This window comes from Tachyglossus aculeatus, chromosome 4 (assembly GCF_015852505.1).
Source record: "Tachyglossus aculeatus isolate mTacAcu1 chromosome 4, mTacAcu1.pri, whole genome shotgun sequence".
NCBI lineage: Eukaryota > Metazoa > Chordata > Mammalia > Monotremata > Tachyglossidae > Tachyglossus > Tachyglossus aculeatus.
This window is the reverse complement of record NC_052069.1, coordinates 28,734,823-28,762,411: the sequence shown is the minus strand read 5'-3', so window position 1 is coordinate 28,762,411 and position 27,589 is coordinate 28,734,823. Positions and strand designations below refer to the sequence as shown.

General features: G+C 43.4%; 1 protein-coding gene across 1 annotated transcript in view; it reads right to left on the bottom strand.

Moving 5' to 3' along the window:
- The window catches only part of ST6GALNAC3 (ST6 N-acetylgalactosaminide alpha-2,6-sialyltransferase 3), a 375,554-nt gene that overhangs the window by 139,083 nt on the left and 208,882 nt on the right, over positions 1 to 27,589 (bottom strand). The window lies entirely within an intron of this gene.

Genomic DNA, 27,589 nt, shown 5'->3' with positions numbered 1-27,589 from the left:
GACTCATGAAGTGAGCTGAGAGCCTGGATATGCTAAACACAAGGTGCCAAAATGGCTTGCATGTGAATTAAAGATTAAGATGAGGAGATATTCTGAATTTGAATATCTTCCTTTGAATTTGAATCAGTCTATTATTCCAATATTCAGAAATTGGAAGCAGAAGCATCAAAGTCAGGGAACCTAGCATTTTTGGCTGCTATCAGCAGTGCATTTATAGAAACACTTATTTGTGTCCAAATGGGGATAATAGGCAGCTGCCCTAATGGAAGGAGGATGGAACTGAGTTTGGTTAGGAAGATAATGAGTTCTGTTTGGGGCATGTTAAGACTGAGGAGTTGGTGAGACAACCAAGAAGAAATATTCTGAAAGCAGGAGGTATCTAACTCCCAAGTACTTAGTACAGTGCTTTGCTCCCAGTAAGAACTCAATAAACAGGATTGAATGAATGAATAAATGAACTCCTTGTGGGCAGGGAACACACCAACTCCTTTCCCAAGCACTGAGTATAATGCTCTTCACACAGCAAGCACTCAATAAATATGCTTGATTGAATGACTGATTGAAATGAGGGACTGCTTAGAAGAAGGGAGTCAGAACTGCAGAGGTAGGTTTGGGAATCAGATGAATAGAGATGGTAGTTGAAGCCATGGGAGTAAATGAGTTCTCCAGGGCAGTGGGTATAGATGGAGACTAGCAGGGGAGTTAATCAATAGTACATATTGAGGGCTTTACTCTGCTCAGAGCAACTACCACCTGTGCCCAGGAGAAAAGCAGACATTTCAATTCTCCTTACTCGGTAACCCATAGTCTTAGAATGGAGTTCTGCATTCACAGAAACCTTCAACGACTGTTCTATTTTTTTATGATGAAAAGGCCAAAATAGCCCAAACCCATCTAATGTAACGCCTCATCCTGAATTCCTAAAATAAGGGAGATGATAAACCTTCTCAGATTCCTTCCTGTAAAACACAGACATGCTCACGTTGCATCGTGGGGTTTGATGTTGAAGCATTATTACGGTAGCGGCAAAGTAACAACGGATTCTAACTGTAATTGTCTGTGAAACAGTAGTACTTTTCACTCTGAGTCTGCATATAATGACTTTCAAATGCTGAGTACAACGGTGGGCATTATTGCAGTCACAATGTCTGACTTCTTCATTGGAGAACTTGAAAACAAACATACCCTTAAAAAATTCAAGTCCAAGCCACTAATTTGTATGCTCCTTGAGAAGCAGCATGCCTTAGTGGATAGAGCACGGGCCTGAGAATCAGAAGAACCTGGGTTCTAATTCTGGCTCTACCATATGTCCGTGGTATTACTTTGGGCAAGTCAATTAACTTCTCTATGTCTCAGTTATCTCATCTGTAAAAGCTAGGGATTAAGAGTCTGAGCCCAACATGGGTCCCCGCTGTTGGATAGGAACCGTCTCTGTACGTTGCCAACTTGTACTTCCCAGGCGCTTAGTACAGTGCTCTGCACATAGTAAGTGTTCAATAAATACGATCGAATGAATGAATGAATATCCAATATGATTAGCTTGTCTCTATCCCAGTGATTTGCACATAAGTACTTAACAAGTACTATAATTATTATTATTATTATTATTGCTACCAACTCATTAGCATAGTACTGTCCCAAGTGCTTAGTATAAGGCTCTGCACTCTGTCAGGTTTCATCTGCTGCAAAACTTAAGCCAGGCCAACAGCGAGCAGGCCAATGGAGTCAGACACATGAGTGCTGGAGAAACCACAGAGGGAGAGGCTGCCGTTGGCTGGAGCCTTTTTTCACTTTTGGATGTTCGGTAATCAATCCACTGAGCCAAGCCTCCGGTTAATTAAATTTTCATGGGTTTCAACAATTATTCTGTGATAGGGAATCCCACTAAAAGACCTTCAAACAAATATATCCTGTATAACAGGGCCTCCTCAAATCATTCTCTTTAGCTTCACGATGAAGCTTGATTGCATTTGGACAAGGCCATGATGAGAGGCCTTCTCTGTGTTTAGAACATAGGACTGCTGTGGCTGTGCTGATGGCTGGATGCTGAGCAGCCCTGTGTGAGAGGCAAGGCCCTACTGAGAGCTCACCTCCTCCAGGAGGCCTTCCCAGACTTAGCCCCTTCCTTCCTCTCCCCCTCGTCCCCCTCTCCATCCCCCCCATCTTACCTCCTTCCCTTCCCCACAGCACCTGTATATATGTATATATGTTTGTACATATTTATTACTCTATTTATTTATTTATTTATTTTACTAGTACATATCTATTTTATTTATTTTATTTTGTTAGTATGTTTGGTTTTGTCTCCCCATTTTAAACTGTGAGCCCACTGTTGGGTAGGGACTGTCTCTATATGTTGCCAATTTGTACTTCCCAAGCGCTTAGTACAGTGCTCTGCATACAGTAAGCGCTCAATAAATACGATTGATGATGATGATGATGAGGCAAAGAGTCCCAAACCCTGTTTCTACAATCCAAATATTCTGTGATCTTCTTGTTTCTCTTGAGATCCCTTGTTTTCATTATTTCAATCTTGATATTTCCAATGCCAACTCACCACCACCTTATTCTTAAATTGTGGGCCTTCTTAGGGCCAGGGACCATGTATAATTCTCATCCATAAATTTTTTTCCCAGCATTTAATACAGTGCAATGCACTGCACTGTAGGGGCTCAATGGGTACTCTGAGGTGCTCAATAGATTCTATTAATTGAATGAACCAGCATGCTGGCCCATCCTCTCAGTCCACCCTTTCATACCACAAAATAATTCATAGCAGCATTACCAAAGAAACTCTTAATAAAAGCACTAGCTATCAATCAATAGCATTTATGGAGTGCTTAATGTTTGCAGAGCACTGTACTAAGTGCTTGGAAGAGTAAACTACAACAGAGGTGGTAATAATAATTCATTAATTCATTCATTCAATCATATTTATTGAGCGCTTACTGTGTGCAGAGCACTGTACTAAGCGCTTGGGAAGTACAAGTTGGCAACATACAGAAACCGTCCTTACCCAACAGCGGGCTCACAGTCTAGAGGGGGGAGACAGACAACAAAACAAAACATATTAACAAAATAAAATAAATAGAATAGTAAATATGTACAATAATAATTATAATGCTGGTATTTGTTAAGCACTTACTATGTGTCTAAGCTCTGGGATAGATACAGACTAATCAGGATGGACCTAGTCTGTGTCTTAATCCCCATTTTACAGATGAGGGAACTGAGGTCCAGAGAAGTCAAGTGACGTGCCCAAAGTCACACAGAAGACATGTGCTGGAGCTGGGATTAGAACCCAGGTCCTTCTGACACCCAAGGCTGTGCTCTATCCACTAGACCACGCTGCTACTCAAGATGCCTGCCACAATGAACTACAGTCTATAGGAGGAGTTTTCAGTCTGTGGGAGCATTTGATACCTTGATGATTCTATTAAATATATCAAAAATATGGGCAGGACTCGATCAGGGTTAGAGCTAGGATGGACGGTCATGCAGTCACCTGGTCTGGCCCCTGTTCCATACAGATAGGGTACCGGACGCCTCTATGGTCGGGATTTTGATTTTCAGCATCAGCTTCTCTCCACCACAGGTCTGGTAATTGAATTTTGTGGCTCAGAAGTGGTGGCCCTGTTTCAGTCAGTCAGTCTGTCGTATTTATTGAGCGCTTACTGTGTGCAGAGCACTGTACTAAGTGCTGCGGAGAGTACAATATAACAGACACATTCCCTGCCCACAGAAAGATCTGGGAGGGGAACACGGTGATGATGGAGCAAAGGGGAGGGGGAGGTCAAGACTTGGTCCAACTTGATGTACTTCTACAAAATGGCGGCTCCGGAATGATCATGTCATTATGATGATGATGATGGCATTTATTAAGTGCTTACTATGTGCAAAGCACGGTTCTAAGCACTGAGGAGGTTACAAGGGGATCAGGTTGTCCCACAGAGGGCTCACAGTCTTCATCCCCATTTTACAGATGAGGTAACTGAGGCCCAGAGAAGTTAAGTGACTTGACCAAAGTCACACAGCTAACAATTGGCAGAGTCGGGATTTGAACCCATGACCACTGATTCCAAAGCCCAGGCTCTTTCCACTGAGCTACAGTGCTTCTTAGTATTATGCTTGTTATACCGCTGCCTGGGTTACTGCATATGACATCATGCCTGCCTCAATATCTGACATTCTTGAGTACTATCAGGGACCACCTTAGTCCCCATAAGCACTAAAAGAATTGGGGTTTAACCGGACTGAACCTCAATTTTTTACCAGGCTGTCTGTACAACAGGGCCAATATTTAAAGGAGGGATGACTCCTTCACATAATAATAATAATGTTGGTATTTGTTAAGCGCTTACTACGTGCCAAGCACTGTTCCAAACGCTGGGATAGATACAAGGTAAGCAGGTTGTCCCACGAGGGGCTCACAGTCTTCATCCCCATTTTACAGATGAGGGAACTGAGGCCCAGAGAAGTTAAGTGACCTGCCCAAAGTCACACAGCTGACAAGTGGTGGAGCGGAATTTGAACCCACGACCTCTGACTCCAAAGCCCGGGCTCTTTCCACTGAGCCACGCTGCTTCACATCGACTCAAAGGTGTCTCTGTGAGCAGGGCACAGTGCAGTCTGACTCCAGCAAAGTTTAGTCAGAGCAGCTGTAGTTAACTAGGTCCTGTATGGCATTCTTCGTTTGGTCTCCTTTCTCATTGAGCTCAGAAGGAGACGAAACCAAAGGAAAAGATATCATCATCATCAATCGTATTTATTGAGCACTTACTATGTGCAGAGCACTGTACTAAGCGCTTGGGAAGTACAAATTGGCAACATATAGAGACAGTCCCTACCCAACAGTGGGCTCACAGTCTAAAAGGGGGAGACAGAGAACAAAACCAAACATACCAACAAAATAAAATAAATAGGATAGATATGTACAAGTAAAATAAATAAATAAATAGAGTAATAAATATGTACAACCATATATACATATATACAGGTACTGTGGGGAAGGGAAGGAGGTAAGATGGGGGGGATGGAGAGGGGGACGAGGGGGAGAGGAAGGAAGGGGCTCAGTCTGGGAAGGCCTCCTGGAGGAGGTGAGCTCTCAGCAGGGCCTTGAAGGGAGGAAGAGAGCTAGCTTGGCGGATGGGCAGAGGGAGGGCATTCCAGGCCAGGGGAAGGATGTGGGCCGGGGGTCGATGGCGGGACAGGCGAGAACGAGATGCGGTGAGGAGATTAGCGGCGGAGGAGCGGAGGGTGCGGGCTGGGCTGGAGAAGGAGAGAAGGGAGGTGAGGTAGGAGGGGGCGAGGTGATGGACAGCCTTGAAGCCCAGGGTGAGGAGTTTCTGCCTGATGTGCAGATTGATTGGTAGCCATTGGAGGTTTTTGAGGAGGGGAGTAATATGCCCAGAGCGTTTCTGGACAAAGATAATCCGGGCAGCAGCATGAAGTATGGATTGAAGTGGAGAGAGACACGAGGATGGGAGATCAGAGAGAAGGCTGGTGCAGTAGTCCAGACAGGATAGGATAGGAAAAGATATTTGACTATAGTAATAATAATAATGATAATGATGATGATGATGGCATTTGTTAAGCACTACTATGTGCCAGGTACTACGCTCTGGGGTGGATACAAGAAAATCAAGTCGGACGCAGTCCCTATCCCAGCTGGGGCTTACAGTCTCAATCCCCATTTTACGGACGAGGTACCTGAAGCAAAGAGAAGTGATGAGATTTGTCCAAAGTGACACAGGAGGCAGTGTGGCTTAGTGGCAAGACCACAGGCTTGTGGGTTCTATTTCCAGATCTGCCACTCATCTGTTTGTAACCTTGAGCAAGTCTCATCACTTCGCTGTGCCTCAGTTCCCTCATCTGTAAAAATGGGGATTAAGACTGTGAGCCCCACGTGGGACAACCTGATTACCTTGTATCTATCCCAGTGCTTAGAACAGTGCTTGGCACATAGTAAGCACCCTAATTATTATTATTATTATGTGGTGGAGCTGGGATTAGAACACATGATCTTCTGAATGTGCATCTTGTCTCCTTTCTTCCCCGCTCCATCACTACTTAGCCTTAATAATAATAATAGTGATAGCGCTTACTGTGTGCTGAGCAATGTTCTAAGAGCTGGGGTAGATACAAGATAATTAGGTTGTCCCACGCGGAGCTCACAGTCTTAATCCCCATTTTACAGATGAGGTAACTGAGGCACAGAGAAGTTAAGTGACTTTCCCAAAGTCACACAGCTGACAAGTGACAGAGCCGGGATTAGAACCCACCACCTCTGACTCCCAAGCCCGGGCTCTTTCCGCTAAGCCACGCTGCTTCTCCATGCTTTTGGTGGTAAAAAGAGGGAGCAGCCCTCTCAGCCTGCACCCACCCCTACACCTCCGCCTCATCAACAATTTGGGACCAAACTGTGGCTGCTAGCCTGACTCATTCATTCATTCATTCAATCGAATTTATTGAGCGCTTACTGTGTGCAGAGCACTGTACTAAGCACTTGGGAAGTACAAGTTGGCAACATCTAGAGACGGTCCCGACCCAACAGTGGGCTCACAGTCTAGAAGGGGGTGACAGACAACAAAACAAAACATGTGGACAGGTGTCAAGTCATCAGAATAAAGGGCCCATTACCCTGGGGGCCCATTAGAGACAAGGGCTGGGGAGTGGGGTGATGGTGAAAGTTGTCTGGATGCTTTTATAATCATTCCACTGCAAAACCCAGGGGAAGGAATCAAGCCACAGGGCTTAAGCAGAATGACCACTTATTTCACAGAAACAATTCCAACTATTGGAGGATAGAAGCTTTCCAAAACTATTCAATCTCTAAAATGAGCAATAACCTTGACAGCCTCTTGGGCATTTCAACCTCAGAGCATTGACTCTTAGCAAATATCTTCCAGCCCCAAACCTACCTGATTCATCAAGTGCTACTATTCTCTCACTCTAAGAGATTTTTAAAGTGTTCAAGGGGAGGGTGGCTTTGTGTCAGTTAATACTGGCCCCTCGTTGCCACTGCTGCCTAAGGGAGGGATGTTCTGAAGCAACAATCTAATAAACTAAGGTACTTGTTAGGGAAACATTCAAGGGGTGATCTTTATCCCAAGTTTTCCTAAAATAATAGTGATAGTAATGGTAATTACTGAAGGCAGTGCACTGAACTAAATGTGCCTGAAGTACAAGGAACGATCCCTGCCTGTCGGAGCTTATGCTCTAAGGTGGGAGGAAGACATAAAAATTTGCAGAAATGGTGACAGATGAATAAATTCAATGTTAAATCAAATGTACAAATAAATACACAAATGCAAAGACAGATATAAATAAATGATTGAGAGCTAGAAGTAACTAATGGGTTGGTGGTAATTATAATAACTATGCTATTTGTTAAGCGCTTACTATGTGTGAAGAAATTCTAGGGAAGATACAAGCAAACCAGACTGGACACAGTCCCTGTCCCACATGGGGCTCACAGTCTAAATCCCCATTTTACAGATAGGTAACTGAGGCACAGAGAAGGAAAGTGACTTGCCCAAGGTCACATAGCAGATAAGTGGTGAAGCCAGGATTAGCCAGGATTTGGGGTACTGACAATTAGTAATAGCAGCAGTTACTGAGTGCCCACTTATCAATCAATCAAGCAATCATATCTGTATTAAGCTCTTCATCATCAAATGCTGTCAGGTCATTTCCGATCCATAGCAGCTCTATGGACATTTTTCTTCCAGAATGTCCTATCTTCTGTTGTGTCTTCAGGCATTCTGGTACATCCATCCATAGAGTTTTCATTATGCTCCTGTGAGATGATGTAACAGAGCTGATAGATAGGTTCCCCGATGGACTTGGGGCTTGGGAAACACAGAATGACAAAGTGACAGGTTCCCCACCCACGATGAATCAATACTCTAATGGAGGAAAGGAACATAATAGTAATAATTATAGACTGTGAGCCCGTTGTTGGGTAGGGACCGTCTCTACATGTTGCCGACTTGTACTTCCCAAGCGCTTAGTACAGTGCTCTGCACACAGTAAGCGCTCAATAAATACGATTGAATGAATGAATGATAATAATAATAATAACAAAAATAATAATCTTGGTATTTGTTCAACACTTATTATGGGCCAAGTACTGTATTAAGTGCTGCACAGATCAAAGATGATCAGGATGAACACAACCTCCATCCCGCAAACATAAAAATATTTACAACTAGAAAGTCAAAATAAATTTCAAAAACAGAAATATGCACATGAGTACTAAGGAGGGTGTAAATAAGTTCATACAGCCTCGAGTTGGCTGAAAGAATGATGTGACTCAGGGCACTGGGAAATCAATCAGGGAAAGCTGATTGGCGGAGGTGGGATTTTAGCAGGGATTTGAATGTGGGGAGAGCTGTGGTCTGTCTGATGTAATGAGGGAGGGAGTTCCAAGCTGGGGGAACGCTGGCGGAAAGAGGACAGGATAGGCAGGAATGAGGTCAGCTGGAAGGTGATTTCAGGACAAGTGAAGACAGGGAGTTGGGGAAGAGCAGGAGGAGAAACCACTTGGCTAAATTTGTCAGAGAATGCTTGTTGGAAGAGATGAGATTTAAGGAGGGCTTTAATAATAATAATAGTGGCATTTGTTAAGTGCTTACTGTGTGCCGAGCACTGTAGTAAACGCTGGGTGGATAAAAGCAAATCAGGTTGGACACAGTTCCTGTCCCACTTGGGGCTCACAGTCTCAATCTCAAAAATCTCCAGTGGTTGCCTATCAACCTCCATATCAAGCAAAAACTCCTCACTATTAGCTTCAAAGCTCTCCGTCACCTCGCCCTCTCCTACCTCACTTCCCTTCTCTCCTTCTACAGCCCAGTCCACACACTCTGCTCCTCTGCCACTAACCTCCTCACTGTGCCTCATTCTCACCTGTCTCATAATTCTATTTATATGTATTATTATTATTATTAATAATAATGGCATTTGTTAAACGCTTACTATGTGCAAAGCACTGTTCTAAGCGCTGGGCACTGTTCTAAGAAGTGCTGGATTAATGGTGTGTATATATCTACAATTCTATTTATTCATAATGATGCTACTGATGCCTGTTTACTTGTTTTGATGTCTATCTCCCCCTTTCTAGACTAGCCCATTGTGGGCAGGGATTGCCTTTATTTGTTGCTGAATTGTACTTTCCAAGTGCTTAGTACAGTGCTCTGCACACAGTAAGTGCTCAATAAATATGACTGAATGGATGAATGACTTTACTCACATTTTACAGATGAGGTAACTGAGGCACACAGATGTGAAGTGACTTGCCCAAGGCCACACAGCAGACAAGCGGCAAAGCTGGGATTAGAACTCAGGTCCTTCTGACTCAGGTCTGTGCTGTATCCACTATACCAGGCTGCTTCCCAGCACACTTTAGTGGTAGGGAGGGGGAGGCCGATTCATGATTTGCTCTTGGACTGGCAATTCCAGATAAATCATACTCTGTCCTAACTCATCTTTTAGCCCTGTCCTCCTCCACTCTCCCTCACTGTCAACTGGTTATAACCACTTTGCCGTAGAAACCAAGACTAAGGCCGGAATGAGCTGTCAGGGAATTGCTGGAACAAACAATTTTTTTTATCAGGTCTATTAATGAAACGCAACATCATAAACAATAAAGTTTAATTAGGAGCTAAAGTGTCTTCAGCAATTAAATATGAAGGAAGTGTTCAGAAGCACAGCAGGAAGAATGAAACTTTTAAGTCATTTAAATTGCAAATGATGGTGTTGATGGAACTTTTATAAAAAATAGTTTAAAAAAAACACATTTTCAAAGTATTGTCTGCTTGCTGACTGCAAACCAATAGAAGGACTTGCTTCTAGCTGCTGATGCGTTGAGGATCACGTGAGCTGCTTTTAATGGCCACTCTACTGAGCCCACGTTAAAGAAAAAAAAACTTAAAGAACTGGAGAGTAATGACATGACTCATTAGTGGGAAGTCCTCTTCAAATTACAGCATTCACCTTCAGTTATACCGAAAGGAAAATTTTATTAATGAGCTTCATGCATGAGAATTTGGAGCTGGCTGCAGCTGCTCCCAGTCTCATTCCCTCACCGCTTGAAGCTGTAACAAGCCAAGATTCAGACCCTACAGCTCGGTTTCCAGACAAATTTGGGAAAGCTGTTTGACTGACGCTGACAATGAGACTGATTAAAGAACCTGGATCATTATGAACGACACCAATAAGCGGAGGGAGAAGCCAATCACATTCTTGAATCTTGCAGCTTATCTGTCAAACAGTGAATCAATCAACTGATGGCATTTGTTGAGCACTCACTGTGTGCTCAGAACTATACTCAGTTCTTGGGAAAGCACAAAACAATAAAGTTGGTAGAAGTAATATCTGCCCACAAGTAGTTTTTATTGTCTACGGGTCTATTAAAATGATCAGGAACTTTTAGGGTACTGTACTGTGCTCTAACTGCTTACTTCAGAATTAGTAATGCTAACTGAGCAGAAAACAGTTTTCAAGGGGGAGGATGATTTTTTTTTCCTTGAAGTTTCTGGTCACTTTTGGGTTAAGGCTCTGGCAGCCATATAATTCACTTTAGTAGTAGTAGAAGCAGTAGAAGAGGAGAAGCAGCAGTAGTAGAAGAGAAGCAGCGTGGCTCAATGGAAAGAGCATGGGCTTTGGAGTCAGAGGTCTTGAGTTCAAATCCTGGCTCCGCCAATTGTCAGCTGTGTGACTTTGGGCAAATCACTTAACTTCTCTGTGCCCAGTTACCTCATCTGTAAAATGGGGATGAAGACCATGAGCCCCCCATGGAACAACCTGATCACCTTGTAACCTCCAGCGCTTAGAACAGTGCTTTGCACATAGTAAGTGCTTAATAAATGCCATTATTATTATTATTATTAGTGGCATTTATTGATCACCGACTTGGTGCAGTGCACTGTCCTCAGCCTCTTGGGAAATGTAGATAACAAAATGACACATTCTCAACCCACGAGGAACTTACATTGTTTATAGGGAAGACAAATAAACTAAAATATCTGTGACTAGAGAGGTCCAAAATAAAGTGGTCAGATATACATGAGTGTTAAAGAGGGTTTAAATACGTTTCTATGGGCTAGAGTGCATGTATGGGGTCCCTCTAGACTGTAAGCTCCTTGAGGACAGGGAATGTGACTGTTATGTTGTTACAGTGTACTCTCCCAAGAACTTAGTACAGTGCTCTGCACAGTGAGTGTTCAATAAATACGCTTGACTGACCAACAGTTAGAAAATACCATTTTTTCAAAATATAATATTTTCAAAATACAACTTAAATACCATTATTATTATTATTATTGATCAAAAGATCAAAAGACTGCTCAAGAAAAAATGTCAATTGAGAGGGCTTGTGTCCTTTCCTGAAGAACCTAGCTTCATGCATATCTGCCTAGCTTTACTGTTCATTCATTCATTCATTCAATCGTATTTATTGAGCGTTTACTGTGTGCAGAGCACTGTACTAAGCGCTTGGGAAGTACAAGTCAGCAACATATAGAGATGGTCCCTACCCAACAACGGGCTCACAGTCTAGAAGTGGGGGACAGACAACAAAACAAAACATGTAGACAGGTGACAAAACATGTAGACAGGTGACAAAACATGTAGACAGGTTGCTCAATGCCTGCCTCATGTGCAAAAATATATTCTGCTTTGGAGGCAGAACTGTGCCTAAGGATTGGGTGGAGGGTGAAGGGAGAGGATGGGGGGAGTGGCATAGTTAGATGAATGTGTAAGTCATCATTGTGATCAATAACAATAATAATAATAATGGCATTTGTTAAGCGCTTACTATGTGCAAAGCACTGTTCTAAGCGCTGGGGGGGATACAAGGTGATCAGGTTGTCCTACGTGGGGCTCACGGTCTTAATCCCCATTTTACAGATGAGGTAACGGAGGCTCAGAGAACTTAAGTGACTTTCCCAAGGTCGCACAGCAGACATGTGGTGGAGTCAGGATTAGAACCCAGCCACCAGCTGTGAGCTTTACTAGTGGTTGGAAGAAGGGAAAGCAGATGCAGAAAACGAAGGAGGAGGGATGCCCGAAGTGGGTGATGGCAACAGTGTTGTTGCGCTAATAATAATAATGGCATTTATTAAGTGCTTACTATGTGCAAAGCACTGTTCTAAGCACTGAGCACTGTTCTAAGCACTGGGCACTGTTGTAAGCGCTGCACGGTCCTGATCAGTTTGGAGCATGGGATTCAGTTATGGCATCGGCATTCCATCCTATAGCCATAGATGGGCCTGGGATTCAGAAGAGCCAGGTTCTAATTCCAGCAGCTCTGCCACTTGCCTGCTGTGTGACCTTGGTCAAGTCACTTAACTTCTTTGTGCCTCAGTTTCATTGGCTGTAAAATGGGGATTCAATATCTGATCTCCCCCCTACTTAGACTGTGAGCCCCATGTGGGGCAGAAACTGATTAACTTGCATCTACCCCAGTTCTTAGAACAGGACTTGACACACAGTAATCACTTAACAAATAACAACAAGAAAAAAGAGTGGAGCCAGGCTGCAGGTTGCCCACGATGATGCAGCACTATGGGTTTCTGATCCAACGGCTCACAAACTTCCAGCCTATCCCATCCCCAGGGGATCCCCCAGGTTGACTGAATTGATCTGAGGGGTGAGACAGCTGTCAGCTACTCCTCACCAGGCTTTTGAACCACAAGTGAGGGAAATTGCTCATGTTCAGCCCTAAAACTCACTAAGGAGAAAAGAGGTGGTGACATCATTCTTTTCCTCCTCCTCCTTCTCCTCCTTCTCCTCCTACTGGCAGGGAACAAAAGATGGGATTGTCATCATCATCAATCGTATTTATTGAGCGCTTACTATGTGCAGAGCACTGTACTAAGCGCTCTGGACTTTTTCCGGCTCCAAAGCGGGCAGGGTGGAACTGGATTCAGAGAAGTAGCTTGGCTTAGAAGTCAGAGGTCATGAGTTCTAATCCCACCTCCACCACTTGTCAGCTGTGTGACTTTGGGCAGGTCACTTAACTTATCTGTGCCTCAGCTACCTCATCTGTAAAATGGGGATTAAGACAGAACCCCACGTGGGACAACCCGATTACCTTGTATTCCCCCCCAGAACTTAGAACGGTGCTTGGCACAGAGTAAGCGCTTAACAAATGCCATCATTATTATTATTCTATAATAAATGCCCTGTACAAAGAGACATGAGGACAAGGGCCCTCTTTGGCCCGATGGAGTCAGCAAACTATCAAGGAATTAAATTATGGACCACTCTAAAGGAAGGCAGTGAAAAAAATGGAATACAGGGCATGATAAAATGGTATAGCAAATGACTGAGGAACTCAAAATTAACGGTGAACAAATCTGATTCTGTTCTGAGTCGGATCGGGATCAGGGTGGAATAGAATCAAGCTAATGGTGCATCGAGCCCAGTATTCTCAACATAATTGACTCTTCAATAGTACCTAGATCTTTTCTATTTTGACCAGAGCATGGTGTAGTTGATAGAGCCTGAGAGGCAGGAGGTTGTGGGTTCATTCATTCATTCATTCAATCGTATTTATTGAGCGCTTACTGTGTGCAGAGCACTGTACTAAGCACTTGGGAAGTACAAGTTGGCAACAAATAGAGACGGTCCCTACCCAACAACGGGCTCACAGCCTAGAAGGGGGAGACAGACACAACAAAACAAAACATGGAGACAGGTGTCAAAATCGTCAGAACAAATAGAATTAAAGCTATATGCACATCATCAACCAAATAAATAGAACAGTAAATACGTACAAGTAAAATAAAAGGAGTAATAAATCTGTACAAATATATACAAGTGCTGTGGGGAGGGGAAGGAGGTAGGGTGGGGGAGGAGGAGGAGAGGAAAAAGGGAGTTCTAATCCCAACTCCACCACTTGTCTGCTGTGTGACATTGGGCAAATCACTTCACTTCTCTGTGCCTCTTACCTCATCTGTAAAATGGTGATTGAGATTGGGAGCCCCATGTGAGACAGGGACAGTGTCCAAACCGATTTGCTTGTATCCTCCCCAGCACTTAGTACAGTGTCTGGCACACAGTAAGCACTTCATAAATGCCATTATTATTATTATTATTAAATGATGTCTAGGCTTTTGTTCCAAAAGCCCCACTGACCTCCAAACACATTCCATAGGGTTTTGCTTTACCTACATGCTTGTCTCCCTGTCATGATCAACTAAAAACAGAGTGAAATCTGTCTGACATTGGAGTAGAAAGCATTTGATAAAGAGTCACTTATCACTGAACTTTCAATCCTTTTATCGGTTACGATTCAGAGGTACAATGAAAATTTTCCATTGAGGGTGCATTACAGAGACATTGAAAAAAATAATGTTAGAAAAGTGGAAGTTTTTAAATCCTTTGATTTTCCTGTTACATTTGGTCTTTTCTAATAGAGAAATAATGGGGTTTAGGAAAGGATAAAGAAAGGTTTGCCACAGCATTTTTGCTCTTCAAAGAAGAGTGAGATGTTGGCCAGTCTTCAGTTCATATGCAATGGAGCACCAAGGGGAGAGTTAAGCACTTATTGTATATCGAGATAGCCTACCTGGTGGTCCACTGCTTTGGCAATCAGGATAATAATAATAAAATAATGATGGCATTTGTTAAGTGCTTACTGTGCGTGGAGCACTGTTCTAAGGGCTGGGGGGGATACAAGATGATCGGGTTTTCCCACGTGGGGCTCACAGTCTTAATCCCCATTTTACAGATGAGGGAACTGAGGCTCAGAGAATAATAATAATGGCATTTATTAAGCACTTACTATGTGCAAAGCACTGTTCTAAGAGAAGTTAAGTGACTTGCCCAACGTCGCACGGCTGGCAAGTGGCAGAGCCAAGATTAGAACTCATGACCTCTGACTCCGAAGCCCATCCTTTTTCCACTGAGCCACACTGATAAGAAGCAGCATGGTGTAGTGGAAAGAGCATGGGCTTGGGAATCAGAGGACCTGGGTTCTTAACCTGGCTCTGCCACTTGCCTGCTGTGTGACCTTGAGCAAGTCACGTTATTTCTCTGTGCCTCGGTTTCCTCATCAGTAAGATGAGGATTCAATATCTGTTCTCCCTCCTACTTGGACTGTGAGTCCCATGTGAACCAGGGACGGTGTTCACCAGGAATTACTTGTATCTACCACAGGGCTTAGGACAGTGCTTGACACATAGTAAGTGCTTAACAAACACCACAATCATTGTTATTATTACTCTGTTCTTGTCTGAGTCCTCCTTGCTGAGCTTATGCAGTGGTGAAGGTTTCTAACTGAAGAATGATCTAGGGCATTCTTCAGGAATCTCGAAAAATAGCTGGTCTTGATCTTCACCCCCACTGACCACCCAAGCAATGGCAGAATACTGTAGTCACTTTGACTGGAAATGAGTCCTGCACATAAAATGGGGAAATGGCTCCTTGGCATACATTTCACATTGTGCTGCTACCTTAACCAGTCACACACTTGTTGCAACTCCTTACCCCAGGTGAAACAGGATTGGTAGGGTAGAGAAAGAGTGAGTGGCACTGCACAGATCATTGGCACTCTACTCGATTTTCTCACATTGATTCTACATCCGAAGTCTCAGGACCGATGCTCATCAGTCATTTCTGATGGGAGAATTCATCGCTATGAATCAAGCACCCTATTAACCTCTGGAGTTGATACAGGATAATTGGATCAGAAACAGCTTCTGTGCCATACAGCTGGCCAACATGGAACAGGAGTGGTTGGAAGGTTTGTCCTGAAGTCTTACTGGTCTCGGGACAGCTTTTACTTAGGCCCTGTTGCCTCCAGGAATCTTCCAGAAGCCCTAAAACAGCTCAAGAGGTAAGGAAAGATTTGGGAGGCTTTTCCCTTATAGATACCCAGGTGAAAATTTAATGATCCCCTCCCTCGAGAAAGCTTATCATCAAGCCCGAAAGGAAAACTTTATTTTTTCAGTGTTCCCCTAGCCCTCTGGGTTACTATTTTCTTTTCACTTTGTCAGCCTTGAACATTCAAGTCAATTCAGATTAAAGAAAAAACACAGTCTCTGATAATAGTTGCTGTCCATTCTAAGGTCAGAACTGTTCACTCCTGTAAAAAGAGCACTCTTCTCCTAAATGACTACATTTTTAAATTTTACTTTCTCTCCTAGATGTCATCTCAAAGTCTTTATACACTGGTATATCAAGAAGCAGCATGGTCTAGTGGACAGAGCATAGGCCTGGACATCAGAAGGACCTGGGTTCTAATAGCGGCTCTGCTACTTGTGTGCTGTTTGACCTAGAGCAAATCATTTAACTTCCTTGTCTCTCAGTTACCTCATCTGCAAAATGGGGATTAAGACTGTGAGGCCCATGTAGGGCATTGACTGTGTCCAACATGATTAGCTCATATCTACCCCAGCACTTAGTACAGCGCCTGCACATAGTAAGCATTTTACAAATACCATAGAAAGGATAGCTGCCAATAATTTCCTTCTTTCTTAATACAAGGTCTTTTATAAGTCTCTTACCGAGCAACCCAAAAACTGTACAATCAGTCCCAGACTCCAAGGTAAAACCAGATTTAATTCAAGTTTCTTTTTCTCAAGTCATTTTACTGACTTCAGTGGGGAGGAAGGAGATAGAGAGAGAAAGAGAGAGAGAGAGAGAGAGAATTTTCCTCAATTTTCATTCAATTTGAAGTGGGTGGTTCCCAAGTTAATTCACCTTTGGCTGGATATTCTTTTCTTTTTGATTTTGTGCCTTGCCCTAGGTCACACAGGAGACAAGTGGCAGAACTGGGATTAGAACCCAGGTCCTTCTGATGTCCAGGCCTACACTCTGTCCACTAGACCATGCTGTTTCTCGATATACCAGTGCATAAAGACTTTGAGATGACATCTAGGAGAGAAAATAAATTTTTAAAATGTATTCATTTAGAAGAAGAGTGCTCTTTTTTATAGGAGTGAGCAGTTTTGACCTTAGAATGGACAGCAACTATTATCAGAGACTGTGTTTTATCTTTAATCTGAACTGACTATGTGCCAGGCACTGTTCTAAGCACTGGGGTATTTACAAGCAGCGTGGCTTAGTGGAAAGAGTATGGGCTTGGGAGTCAGAAGTCATGGGTTCTAATCCAGCCTCTGCCACTTGTCAGTTGTGTGACTTTGGGCAAGTCACTTTTAACTGCTCTGTGCCTCAGTTACCTCATCTTTAAAAAGGGGATGAAGTCTGTGAGCCCCATGTGGGACAATCTGATTGCCTTGCATCTACCCCAGCACTTAACACGGTGCTTGGCACCAAGTCAGTGCTTAACAAATACCATCATTATTATACACAGTCCCTGTCCCACATAGGGCTCACAGTCTTAATCACCATTTTACAGATGAGGGAACTGAGGCCCAGAGAAGTGAAGTAACTTGCCAATAATCACAGCAGACAATTGGCGGAGCGGGATTAGAGCCCATGACCTTCTGACTTCCGGGCCCATGGTCTACCCACTAGACCATGCTGCCTCCTGATTATGATAAGAGAGATGGCAGAAATGGATGAGAGAAGGAGGAAAGTGAGAGAGATGAGAGAGAGGTGAGGAAATAAGAAAATGAAAGGGGAAAAAAGAGGTACCGGGAAGGAGGAGGTGAAAAAGAGAGGCAAGTCCTTGACCTATGGTTTCCAAAAGCACACAAATCATTCGAAAACATATGGAATAGTTAACAGAAATACAGCAAAGTTCACTGAAGAAATAACATTCATCCTCAGCCCCAGTTAAGAGTTTTAAATTTCATCAAACACCCCCTGTTAAGCCAATAGGCTCTTACCTTTCAGATTCCAAAGGAAAATCATCATCATCATAATCATCGATCATATTTATTGAGTGCTTACTGTGTGCAGAGCACTGTACTAAGCGCTTGAGAAGTACAAGTTGGCAACATATAGAGACAGTCCCTACCCAACAGTGGGCTCACAGTCTAAAAGGAGGAGACAGAGAACAAAACCAAACATACTAACAAAATAAAATAAATAGAATAGATATGTACAAGGAAAATAAATGAATAGAGTAACAAATATGTACAAACATATATACATATACACAGGTGCTGTGGGGAAGGGAAGGAGTTAAGATGGGGGGATGGAGGGGGGGCGAGGGGGAGAGGAAGGAAGGGGCTCAGTCTGGGAAGGCCTCCTGGAGGAGGTGAGCTCTCAGCAGGGCCTTGAAGGGAGGAAGAGAGCTAGCTTGGCTGATGGGCAGAGGGATTGGGGGCATTCCAGGCCCGGGGGATGACGTGGGCCAGGGGTCGATGGCGGGACAGGCGAGAACGAGGTACGGTGAGGAGATGAGCGGCAGAGGAGCGGAGGGTGCGGGCTGGGCTGGAGAAGGAGAGAAGGGAGGTGAGGTAGGAGGGGGCGAGGGGATGGACAGCCTTGAAGCCCAGGGTGAGGATTTTCTGCCTGATGCTGGAGACACTCTAAATTCTTAAACTTGGTGTGTCCTCGACTAGTCAAGATATCACTATTGTTCATTTTTAACAAATTTTATGTAAAATTATCATCCTGGGAGCAGATATTATAAATATGCCTGCCATCCTAGAGATCAGGAGAAAAAGCTGTCAATCTAGCCTGTGAGGTTATTAAAGGGTCAACTCTCTCTTAAACTTCAAGGATTTAAAGCATAAAACTGGTATTGCTGTACAGATCTCCCAGTATTCCCTGAGATCTATGTTTGAAGGAAATTTAGTTTCTTTTTGTCTTGTGCACTGAGGCTTGCTCAGTCCTAAAACTTTGGTGTCACGACAACTAATATGGTGTTTGTTTAATCAATCAGTGAATCAATCAATAGTATTTATTAAGCACCTTCTATGTGCACCTTCTCTCCCCCTTTTAGACTGTGAGCCCACTGTTGGGTAGGGACTGTCTCTATATGTTGCCAATTTGTACTTCCCAAGCGCTTAGTACAGTGCTCTGCACATAGTAAGCGCTCAATAAATACGATTGATGATGATGATGATGCAGAGCACTGTACTAAGTACATGAGAGAGTACAATACAAAAGAATTAGCAGACATACTGACCACCCATGAGTTTACAATCTAGAGGGGGAGAAAGATAATACTATAAACAATTTATAATATATAACTTATAGTTGCCAACTTGTACTTCCCAAGCACTTAGTACAGTGTTCTGCACACAGTAAGTGCTCAATAAATATGATTGATTGAATGAATGAATATGTACATAAGTGCTGTGGGATTGGGGTGGGGTGAATATCAAATGTCCTAAAGTTACAGAACCATGTCCATAACTGACACAGAAGGGAAATCAAGCAAGGAAAAAGAGGGCTTAATCGTGGCAGCCCTCTTGGAGAAGATGTGACCTTAATAATGCTTTGAAGGTGAAGAAAGTGGTGGTCTGGCAGATTTGGAGTGGAAGGGAATTCCAAGATTTGGGGAGGATGTGGGAAAGGGGTTGGCAGAGAAATAGATGAGATTGGGGCACAGTGAGTAAGCTGATGTTAGAGGAGTGGAGTGTGTGGGCTGTGCTATAATAGAAGGTGAGGTAGGATGGGGCGAGCTGATTTAAAGTCGTTGGTTAGGCTGTTCTTTAAAAATGAAATCAACTTAGTTATATAAATTAATAGTAAGGCATCTACAGAACCTAGATGCTTCTGACAAAGCACATTCATTCATTCATTCAATTGTATTTATTGAGCGCTTACTGTGTGCAGAGCACTGGACTAAGCGCTTGGGAAGCACAAGTTGGCACATCTGTCTGAACAAATGGGAAATAGCATGCCCTAGTGGAAAGAGCCCAGGCCTGGGGGTCAGAGGACCTTGTTTCTAATCCCACCTCCACCACTTACCTGCTGTGTGACCTTTGGTGAGTCACTTTTTTTTAATGGCATTTATTAAGTGCTTACTATGTGCAAAGCACCGTTCTAAGTGCTGGGGAGGTTACAGGGTGATCAGGTTGTCCTCCAGGGGGTTCACAGTCTTAATCCCCATTTTACAGATGAGGTAACTGAGGCCCAGAGAAGTAAAGTGACATCCCCAAAGTCACACAGCTGACGATTGGTGGAGCCAGGATTCGAACCCATGACCTCTGACTGCAAAGCCCATGCTCTTTCCACTGAGCCATGCTGCTTCCCACTTGACTTCTCCATGCCTCAGTTTCCTCATCTGCAAAATGGGGATTCAATACCTGTTCTTCCTACTCAGAATGTGAACCCCAGTGTGGGATACTCTTGTCTTTAATCTACCCCAGCACATATTACAGTACTTGGAATATAGCAATAGCAAGCACTTAAATTTCACAATTATTATCATTATGACCATTACTAATAATGTTGCGAATATTAATATTAATAATATTAATATTACCAATATTATCACTAATAGTAATAAAGCACAATTCCTACTCCATCCTAATCCTCCTCAACCTCTCACAGCGTTTGACGCTGTGGAGCATCCCCTTCTCCTCAACACGTTATCCAACCTTGACTTCATTGACTCCGTCTTCTCCTGGTTCTCCTCATCTCTCTGACTGTTCTAGACTGTGAGCCCACTGTTGGGTAGGGACTGTCTCTATATGTTGCCAACTTGTACTTCCCAAGCGCTTAGTACAGTGCTCTGTACACAGTAAGCGCTCAATAAATACGATTGATTGATTGTTCATTCTCGGTCTCCTTCACGGGCTCCTCCTCCCCATCCCATCCCCTTACCGTAGGGGTTCCTCAAGGGGCAGTTCTTGGTTCCCTAGTATCCTCCATTTACACTCACTCTCTTGGTGAACTCATTCGCTCCCAAGGCTTCACCTATAATCTCTGTGGATGGCAGCCAAATCTATATCTCCTCCCCTGTTCTCTCTCTCTCCCTCCAGGCAACTCCTCCTACCTTCAGGACATCTCTACTTGGATGTCCTCCCACCACCTCAAACTCAACATGTCCAAGACAGAGCTCCTTATCTTCCCTCCCAAACCCTAACCTCTCCCTGACTTTCCTGTCACTGTGGATGGCACAACCATCCTTCCAGTCTCAAAAGCCTGCTACCTTGGTGTCATCCTTGACTCCGCCCTCTCATTTACCCCACATATCCAATCTGTCACCAGAGCCTTCAAGTCTCACCTTCACAGCATCTCCAAGCTCCGCCCCTTCCTCTCCTTCCAAACTGCTACCAGTTTGCTACAATTACTCATCCTGCATCAGCCTCCTTTCTGACCTTCTGACCTCCTGTCTCTCCCCACTTCAGTCCATACTTCACTCTGCTGCCCTGATTATCATTCTGGGCATGTCAACCCCTCCTCAAAAATCTCCAGTGATTGTCTACCAACCTAAAACTCATCACTATTGGCTTCAAAGCTCTCCATCACCTTACCCCCTCTTATCTCACCTCCCTTCTCTGCTTCTACATCCCAGCCCTTACACTCAGCTCCTCTGGTGCTAACCCTCTCACTGTGCCTTATTCTCATCTGTCCCACCGTTGATCCCTGGCCCATGTCGTACCTCTGGCCTAGAATGCCTCTCCTCAAATCTGCCAAACAGTCACACTTCCCCCCTGCAAAGCCCTACTGAAGGCTCACCTCCTCCAGGAGGTCTTCCCAGACTAAGTCCCATTTTCCTCAGCTCTCCCTTCCCTCCGTGTTGCCCCAACTCACTCCTTTGCTCTACCCCCCTCTTCCCGCCCCACAGCACTTGTGTATTTATGTACTTATCTATAATTCTATTTATTTTTAATAATATGTGATTATTTGTTTTGATGTGTATATCTATAATTCTATTTATTTATATTGATTCATGTTTACTTGTTCTGATGTCTGTCACCCCCCTTCTAGACTGTAAGCCCAGTGCGGGCAGGGATTGTCTCCATTTACTGCTGAATTGTAATTTCCAAGCGCTTAGTACAGTGCTCTGCACACAGTAAGTACTCAATAAATACGATTGAATGAATTAATTGAATGAATGAATATGGTGTAGAAGGAAATGGCTGTGTACTTGCTTAAATGTTGGACATAACGTATCATTATGCGAGTTTTCTTTAATGCAGGTCTGGTGCAGGAAAACTGACTGAATTTGGGTGTTTAGTTAATGAAATCTCTGCTGGGCAGAATGACATTTTTCTAAGAATATGTCAGCTACCATTTGAGAGACTAGAGGGAAAAATTTCAGAATTTTCCAGACCATTTTGCTTCCTGACCTATGCAATTAGACCAGCAATCCACATTCTCCCTTCAGGTGCTAGAAAAGACATATTGGGTCACACCAATGGCCCAACTAGTCCAATTCTCTGGCTCCTAATGGCAATAACGAATATTTGGAGAAATTGGGTGTGAATTGTTACTTTCAACACCCATGTTCAGAGTGATGGCTCTATCCTCTAACATCCTGAATATTCCTTTTAGCAACCACTTTAGCTTTTCTGCCTGCACAGCTTTGTGGGGCAGCAAATTCCGTATGGCTGGCATGGTGTCATAGTTCATGTTGAGGATTGTGTGTTTTCAAGTTGGCAAGAGGATTGCAGAGAAGGAAAGAAGAAATTACATTTCCCAGGAAGTTTAGGGGGTCCACTCATTACCTTTTGCAACAGTAACAGACTGCTCTAGAAGGGGCCAAGGCCCCACATTTTTCTTGGGGACCTGAGGTAGGTGGAGAAACAATCCCCCATCCCTCTTTTTCCCTTTCTTTGAAACCATATCATCTGCCTCACCTGTCAACATATTTTGTTTTGTTGTCTGTCTCCCCCTTCTAGACTGTGAGCCCGTTGTTGGGTAGGGACCGTCTCTATATGTTGCCAACTTGTACTTCCCAACTGCTTAGTACAGTGAAAGAAAGCGCTCAATAAATACGATTGAATGAATGAATGAATGCCTCTACCACCCACTCTAACTACCACCCTCCCAGGCTATTCCTTCAACTTTCTGAATCATTTTGATCCATTTCTCATATTCCTTCTCTCTTGCTCGACCCCTGCATTGATCCTTAGGGAGTTCAATATCCATGAGTATATTCCTGACAGAGCTTCTGCTTCCTACTTTCGCTTCTCAACTCCTCCACTGACCTCCTGTACCACCCCACCTTTCCCACTCACCAACTTACTCAATCTCATCATCTTTAGCTACTGTACAATCTCTACCTTCACCAACTCTGAAATCCCTCTATCCAGCCAGCATCTCTTCACCTGCCTTCTTTCCCACACCCCCACCTCATCATTCTCTCCCATTCTCCCCTAAAGCCCTCCAATATTTTGACCAAATTTCTGGTCATAATGCCCCATTTGGTCTCCATAATCAAACTACTGTCTCGATGTGAAATTGATACCCTCTACAGGACCAAACTCAACTCACTCGTTCCCTTTTTATTTAATGGGAAAACAAGAGAACTGGAATTTTGCCAAAATCTGAAAAGGAAACTCTGCCTGAATCCTTTGAAGTGTTGTAAACTGCTGATTAAAGATGATGGCTAGTTAATAATATTTTAATCAGGGAGAAAACTGAAAAGACTGCATAAAAGAAAGTCAAAGGGAGATTTAAAGCAACCATTTTAAGATTAAGACCAGAAGACTATAAAATAGATTACAACTCCCCTCCCCAACCCTGCTACACACACACACACACACACACACACTCTCTCTCTCTCTCTCTCTCTCTCTCTCTCTCTCTTTTCTCTGGCCTACCTTCCTGTGATTTTAATTAGGTATTAAAGAGGTTTCTTACCACAAGGAACTTGTCTCTAAGGGCCAGAGGAAGACACTACCACAACCGTCGCTCAGTGGAAAGAGCCCGGCCTCTGGAGTCAGAGGTCATGGGTTCAAATCCCGGCCCCGCCAGTTGTCAGCTGTGTGATTTTGGGCAAGTCACTTAACTTCTCTGTGCCTCAGTTACCTCATCTGTAAAATGGGGATGAAGACTGTGAGCCCCCCGTGGGACGACCTGATCACCTTGTAACCTCCCCAGTGCTTAGAAGAGTGCTCTGCACATAGTAAGCACTTAATAAATGTCATTATTCTGTGAGCCCGCTGTTGGGTAGGGATCGTCTCTATATGTTGCCAACTTGTACTTCCCAAGCACTTAGTACAGTGCTCTGCACACATTAAGCGCTCCATAAATATGATTGAATGAATGAATGAATGAACTGTTTCAAATACGGCAAAGAAGAAAGCTCAAACATTCACTCAACCAGTGGTATTTACTGAGAACCTACTGTGTTCAGAGAACTGTATTAAGCGCTTGGCAGAATACAATAGAGTTGATAGACACACTTCATGCCCATGAGGAGCTTATGGTTTAAAGAGGGAGACGGACATTAAAATCAATTATAGATGTATAAAGGATCATAAGGCTTTGGAGGTGGGAGATTGGTGATCTGTTGTATATGAAGGGAGAGAGATTTCCAGCCTAGAAGAAGGATGTGGGCTCGGGGGTTGGCAGAGAGATTTTCCCTCTCAAGCATGAATGTGTGTGTCCTTGGGCTATTGTGGGATTTCGTGAACGAGGCCATTCCATTTGTTCACGCGCTTCAGGGTTCCGCAGATTTTAATCATGTTCTCCTTTCAGCCTTGGTCTTTCCAGACTGAAGAATCTTAACCTTCCCAGGATCCATTAACTACTCGTTTATGCCTTCACCTCATCCCTTTCCTGTGTCCCCTTACGGCTTAAGCGATCAGAAAATAGAATCTGCTTTTCACTCTAGACCCAATAAATGGCACAGTGGGTAAACTAATATTTCTTAGTCTACTCCTAGACCTCAAATAATAAATATCAGACCTTGAAATAATGAATATTTATCCTACCAGAGAATAATAACAATAATAATAATTAATAATGGTATTTGTTAAACACTTACTTTGTCCCAGGCACTGTACTAAGCACTGGGATTGATACAAGCAAATCAGATTGGATACAGTCCTTCTCCCACATGGAGCTCCCAGTCTTAATCTCCATTTGACAGATGAGGTAACTGAGGCAGAGAAGTTCATTTATTCATTCAATTGTATTTATTGAGCACTCACTGTGTGCAGAACGCCATACTAAGTGCTTGGGAGAGTATAATTCAACAATAAACAGACACATTCCCTGCTCACAATAAGCTTACAGTCTAGAGGGAAAGACAGACATTAATATAAGTGACTGGTTCAAGGTCACACAGCAGACAAGTGGCAGAGCCAGGATTAGAACCCAGCTCCTTCTGACTCACAGGCTCATGTTCTATCCACTAGGCCACTTTGCTTCTCTAGGGAAGGGAATTAGTGTACGGTACAAAGGAGGGCATAATGTAAATATCCTAATTTCTCTGACTCTGACTCAGTAACATGCTAGTGTTCAACTCCATTTATAGAAAAGGGTTGAAAACCACAAATACCCTTGAGGGCCCACGCGTTTCCCCTTCATTTCCTAAGTCAGGTCAGGCTAAGGCTGAGCGTGTGGTGTGTTTCAGGCCCCAGGGTTATCCACCTGCCAGACTGGGTGAGGGATCTCCACCCCGAGAAGCATAAAGCGGCTGGTAAAGATTCTGAAGAACACAGAGATCATCAAGCTAAGGACTCAATATCCAAGTACTCTGCTCTGCTCTGGTGCTTATTAGCATATGTAGTTTCAAACAATGCCCATATTTCATATACATTACCTTATTAAATAATGATTATTACTCAAGGTAGGAGATGAACATTTTTCATTTTTCCCTTTGCCGTTAAACACTATTAACCTCAGCTATTGACATGTGAAAACTACTGAAATCAGCACTCTGTCCAGAACAGAAACAGAGTTTTCCTCCCCATCATGCAGCTGTATATGCCTATTTTACCGTTATTTATGACTTTAAAGGCAAAGGTGAAAGTTTAACCACAGTACAGTGTAATTCTCCCTCACACTTTTAGCTCTTGTTCCAGTGATATTAACTTGTCCGCAGCCTGGGCAGAATATATAATGTCGCATTTCAGGCTATGTGCTGCCAAGCTGACAGGATTGGCTTCTCTAGGGATGGGAAGGTAATTCAGCTTCCAAGCTTATTGAGCAGAATGAAAGTGAACCGGCTGGTTGAGCCAAAGTAGCCTAAGTGCCCGGTTAAAAATGTACACGATTTCTACAAGATGATAATGGTGACAATGGTGTTTGTTAAGTGCTTACTATATGCCAAGCACTAGACTAGGTTCTGGGGTAGATACAAGATAGTCAAATTGGACACACAGCCCCTGTCTGCATGAGGTTCACAGTCTAACAGAGAGGAAGAAGCAGCATGGCCTAGTGGGACGAGCACGGGCCCGGGTGTCTGAGGACCTGGATTCTAATTCCGGATCTGCCACTTGTCTGCTGTGTGACCTTGGACGAGTCACTTAACTCTCTGTGTCTCAGAAACCTTATCTGTAGAATGGGGATCAAGAATGTGAGCATCATATTGGGCATGGACTACAACCAACCTGACTAACTTGTATCTAATTTAGGGATTAGTATAGTGCCTGGAATATAGTAAATGTGTAAAAATACCATTAAAAAAAGATCAGGTATTGTATCCCCATTTTACAGATGATGAAACTGAGCCTCAGAGGAGTTGTGACTAACCCAAGGTCACACAGCAGGGTAGTGGCAAAACCAGGATTAGAACCCAGGTCCCTCCAGGCCCTCACTCTTTCCACTAGGACATGCTGCTTTCTCTGGACTATTTTGAAGATGAAGAAAGTGCTTTGGGAAAATGAAAGCAATAAACAAAGGTGAGGGATGAAAAGATCTGAGATAGGACGAAACAATAAGCCCTGTTAGCCGGGATGAGAGTTTGTTTCTTTCTCCCCTTTCCCTGCCTCATTGCATAGGTGGGAAAATATATGGTATGGTACTGTCTGAGTTTAATGTAGATGTATTGGCATACACTAGGTATCTGGAAATAAATTTAAGGAACATAATTAATCAGACTATCTATAATTTATGGAACTTTACAATTTGCAATGGTATTATGTCTACATATATGCCTGTAGGGAGATAGAAATCATCAGTATTGATTGAGTCCCTATGTATCTGAGGCTCTGTACTAGGCACCTGGGAACATTCAATAAAAGCAAAAGATGTTGAGAAATGATAGTTTGGAAGCTGGATGACCAAAGTTCGAGGTCTACCAAGAGCTTTCTGGGTGACTTTGAGCAAGTCACTCTGTACCTTGATTTCCCCATCTGCAAAATGGGGATGATAATACTAGTCTTTCTATTCACCTCACGTGCTTGTGAAGGAAAAAATCAGAGTGCTTTGTGAATAAAAGTACTAATACTAAAGTATCACGTACCCACCTAAGCATGCATACACACATCCACACTACATACACACACATAAGATCTCTGCCTTCAAGGAGTTCATATTCTAAGCTCCTCCAAGGTGGTGACTGAGGGAAAGATTGAGGCATGGAAGGGGCAGGGAAGATAATAATAATAATAATAATAATAATAATAATAATAACGGCATTTATTAAGCGCTTACTATGCACAAAGCACTGTTCTAAGTGCTGGGGAGGTTACAAGGTGATCAGGTTGTCCCACAGGGGGTTCACAGTCTTCATACTCATTTTACAGATGAGGGAACTGAGGCACAGGGAAGTTAAGCAACTTGCCCAAAGTCACACAGCTGACAATTGGCGGAGCCG